The sequence below is a fragment of the Postia placenta genome, assembly GCF_002117355.1.
Source record: "Postia placenta MAD-698-R-SB12 unplaced genomic scaffold POSPLAscaffold_1, whole genome shotgun sequence".
NCBI lineage: Eukaryota > Fungi > Basidiomycota > Agaricomycetes > Polyporales > Adustoporiaceae > Rhodonia > Rhodonia placenta.
Window position 1 is genome coordinate 1,341,350 of NW_020169832.1, and position 4,904 is coordinate 1,346,253.

Consider the following 4,904-nt stretch of genomic DNA (forward strand, 5'->3'; position numbering starts at 1 on the left):
ACGAGCAGTAGACAACATCCTACCCGCGTCAAGGAAACGACGACCGGCACCGCGAGCGTGCCGCCAGAGGAGCGAGATTCAGACGCACAAGGCGGAGACTGCAGGGCACGGCGAAGACCTCGAGCAGCGTCCGTTCGCCCCAGCATCCTGTGCACCCCGTCAGCTGCAAGTAACGCGCCCGCGCCGGACGCACAGCCTGATCTCAGGGAATCCTGTCCGTGCGTGCCGTCGTTGTCCCGCGCCATCGCACTCACTTCGCGCGCAGCACACACAACGCGCGTGGGTACGCCGAGCGTTCCTTTATTCCCGGTCAGTCTCTACTCACACGCGTACATCTCTCGCTACCTGTCTACTGACCATCTCGCCTCTTTCATGTCCCTGACAGCTCGCTTCGCCCGCCGTCCGCCGTCCGACGACTGCCCCAGTGCGCCTCCATCCACCCGCCGCCGCCGCCGGTGCGTCAGAGCAGCGACCAGGACACGAATCGTCCGCGGTGTCGGGCGCCGTCGATCGGTCACACATCGCCCGCGCCGCCAAACTACGTCTGACGCACAACGCAACGGACCGGGTTCAGCAAAGGATGATCTCTCGCACATTTGCTTTGCCCGCGCTTTGCGTGCGCTGAACAGCTTCGGTAAGCTTTGCGTCTGTACAGCGTGTCCAGGCACGCAGAAATAACAACGCCACGCTGGGCCGAGCCCGGGCATAGTCGACATAATCCGTCGGACGCGGACGCACACATTCACACCCGCGCCGCTTCGTCTTCTCCCGCGGCGGGTATCTAACGGCGGTCGCTTGACGATCACGCGGCCGCTATGTTGATGGAATGAGGCCGCGCGCAGCTACCTGCCCGACGTCCGGACAGCGTTAATCGTCTCTTGGCTACTTCACGCGGCGGGTATCTCAGCGGGCGCGTCTCAACGATTGCGCGGACGCCTAGCCTGTACGGAATGCGCCACCGCAAGCATCCCGGAGCCCGGAACCTACCACCTGCGAGTCCCTACGCGCGCGCGCGCTTCAAGTCCCGCACGATTTCGCCAGCGCGCCCCGAGCGGCTGCTAGCGTCCGCCTCCAATGCGAGCGAGAATGACCAGACGGGCAGGGGCGTGTGGAACGCCGCGTCGTATCTGGTAGCAAGGGCGGCACGGCGATGCTGTGGCACCGGCGGTCAGCCGCGGCGCTGTCAGAGACAGGAGCCCAGACACATACGTTGTGTGGATGCGTGGATGCGCGGGTGCGCGGGTGCGCAGGGACGCGGACGGCCAACTGCGGCGGTGGCAAGCGCAGGCCCTGGTGTGGGCGCGAGCTAGGAACAGACCCCGGTCAGTACGTCGCGTGCGGAGCGGACGTGCGCGGCACACGCACCGTGTAAGGAACATCAGGGTATCGGCGCATGATGTTCGGCTGACCACTGAAGAATCGACACGACGGGAAGCGCGCGCACAGTCCCAGCATGCGTGACCGCGGGCACACGATTGCTGTGTACAACGCGTGTCAAGATCTGGGCGACCGAGTGCGCAGTGCTCAGAGCCTGTGGGGTATACGGTCAGCACGGGCGGCACCAGTGGGAACGGTCATATACGCGCCGACAACGGCAGGTGCGTGTATTCCCGTCCATCGGACGCGCAAGTGTTGTGCAGCGCTGACGAGTTCGCACGATATCCACGCTCGCGGAACGCACTGGGGCTGTCATCAGCGAACGTGGTGCGGTAAGCAACATCGAGATCTCACCGCGGACACCCGGTGACTGCCCGATTGCATCGATCGCGAGCAGACGTTGCTCAGCAGGAGTGGCGGGATGCATGCTGGCGATCTCAGGTCATCCGAACACGACGCCTTCGTCTGCACGGTCCATGCGACGTGCGCGCACGACCGGCTGTCAGCCGCGCTCTGTCATTGCGTCTCAACATGCGCTCTGCTTGCCGTTGACGCGCGCACTCGCTGGTCGGTCGGTCGATCGGTCTCGCCCTCGCTTGACTGCGGCTCGCTCTGCTGTCTGTTGGACCTCTCGGTCGCCCCCTTGGCTGGCCGTCCACGCCTCCGCACTCCCGCAGCAGTCTTCTACAGCAATACAGTCGGCCGCTTGTACGTCACTCCTCCATCCAGTTGCCCGCGTGCTCACACCGGCGCACAACACACCAACGGCCGCCTTCACTGCCCTCTCGTTTGTCCGTTGCAACACCGGCCGCAATAGCTGTCCCGTCAACTGTCTCTGTGCACTCTCTCCCGTGATCGTCAGCGCGCACATCGCGTACAGGTGCACCATCACATACCCGGACTCGGAAAACCACTGACGAGCAGCGATACACATACCCGCTGCGAGACGTCGCTCGTGAGCACACGTCTTGCACTCCGAACGAGGTACGTACTTTGTATTCTGCAACGTGACCGCTATCAGTGTCTGTACAACACGCAATCGCCGAGTCACCTACCCAGATCCGACGCTTACTCCTCTTGACAGAGCTACTGAACGACGTCGTCAATGCCCACAAATCATCGTAAGCAGCTAACCAGCAGGTGACAACGACGATGACGAGCAGGCGACCACGCCTGCTACCCCTCGCGCTACTCCCTTTCTTATACGCCTCCGCCTCTCTGGTGCATCCCACGCCCGGACCATCTCCATCGGCGCTCGTTGCTCGCGGACAGGCGGCCTAGCAACGCACAATATGGGGATTCCGCATCAGCCGCGTCCGACCCGCTTTGCGCCGCCCGGCTGTTCCTCCGTGCGTATTTCCTGCCCATCCCTTGCCTCATCCGTCCCCGATTCTGTCATTCTACCTACAGCTACAAGGGTGGGCGCCCCATCTCTTCATCTCCCTCTGCGCTTATCGCTTCCTTTGACATCCCTGCGCCGCTATACATGCCCCGAGCAGATGATTCCTGCCTCCCGCTCCCGGTACATGCAAGCACCCCGTCATGCTCGCACGGATGCTCCCCGGATGCGGACGTGACGGTTCACCGTGATCTCGCGTCTCCCGCATCTCCCTCACGACCTAGCATCAGATGAGGTACGCGACGGGAGAATGGTCGCGCGTCAGCTCACCCTCGCGCCAGGTCACGTCCAGGCGGCGAGATGCGCTGCTCGCCGGACGTCGGTGCAACAGACAGCGCGGGCATATCGGCCTATGGACGCAGCTGCCCTGCCTGCGCTGTGTGCCCGACCTGCGTCCTCCCCGGTCATTCGAGTTCGAGGGACAAGCCTCAAGACATGCCTGAAGACTCGTCGCATCGTGGGCCTCTCGGCGCGCTGCGCACATGTACGTACGAGGCGCCGTCTCCATGGAGAAGTGCCCTAGTAGATGATTCCCACCTGTTACCATTTTCGCAGCCATCTGTTGCGTGCCGTCTGCTGCTTCCTGATGCTGTGGACAGCGTCGAAGGCTCTACTGCGCGACCTCCAGCTGAGTGCGCGCACACACGCACAATGTTCAGTCGCGCGAAGCCGCCGTGCATCCGTATCCTTGCCGGATGAGGGTGCTGCACTCGCGCGGCATTCTCCTCAACCTGGCATTGTCTAAGCATGCGAGCCCACTACTGTGGACATATTCTATTTGTGCGCAACTGTACGCATATCCTATTTGCGCGGATGCGCGTCCTATCACCTTGTCGACGGGCATGCGCATACCCTCCCAACGTGTGGCGCACGCCGAATTACATTGTCATTTGATATTTCTGTCCAAGTGTGTGCGAGTGCGGCTAACCTGCGAACCATGGGCGGCTGGCTCATGCATGTAGAAAGCGTAATGAATTGATGCGGGAGGGACCAGACAGGAATGGAATTGCGACGCGAATGTAGGCAGCGAGGCCGGCTCAGCCTCTAGCCATCGCTGTCGCGACTCGGCCTCTAGCGAGTGCGATATCGTGGATGCCCCGCTCCATCCCCAGTTCTTTGCAGGCCCCGACCGCTCCTCGTGGTCCTCCAACGACCGGAAGCCCGCAAGCAACTCTGACATTGTGCCCGCACCACCAACCCTCGCTGCCCGCGGCTCAGGTCATCGCATGTCTGACGAGGGCAACTCCATAAATTGTGTACAGACATGCTCGCTCACCCAGCCCATGCTGCCCTCTCACGGCACCCCTCGCACAGCCAGTCCTCGCCAGTGCAATCACCCGCACAAACAATGTGGAGGAGCTCGGGTGACCGCAGCCAGACCCCACCAAAGCCCAACACCAGCCAGAGCCAGCTGTACAAAGTATCAAGGCACTATCACGCCACAGCACGGCACATCGGCACCCAAATACGGCTCGAGGCGTGTGAATGTGCTTACAAATCCTGTCATTGTTGCGAGGGGCAATGTTCCCATCAAATCTCTGCAATTAGTGGTTTGACAATAGTTATGTTCCCAGAAAGGGCATCAACTTACGTATGAGAATCAGATATGGGTGCGGCATCAGAGCTTCCACCTGCGCTGTTTTTCTGAGACTATATATAACTGATGCATGATGTTATTTTGATGATTTTCCCGTTACTCCGCTTTTACCACTGTGTTAACTTTCTGTCAACACGTCGAGACTACTCACCTGAAAGGTCAGTGCTTGCCACGAGAGTGGTGTGTACGGGCAACAAAATGGATCACTACACATGCTCACTGTCAGCATCCTAGGTAGCAAAACAATCACAACGAGAGACAGGACCTCAGCGCAATCTCACACAGCGAGCCCCTCACGATCACGAGCAACATCTGGGTGTGCAGCCGCAAAGACTCGGATGACAGCATACCTGGGTGTGCGAGGTGCTCAGCTTCACATTGATGAACAGTGCAGAGGCCCTTGGCGGACCTGCCATCACTCTCGAGTGCGCGGTGAGTGCGCAGTGTCTTGTTTTGCCATCTGCGGCGCTGATGGGCACTGTTTACGACAGTTACGGAGTCTATATTCACATTGCCACTTGGCCCACTGTC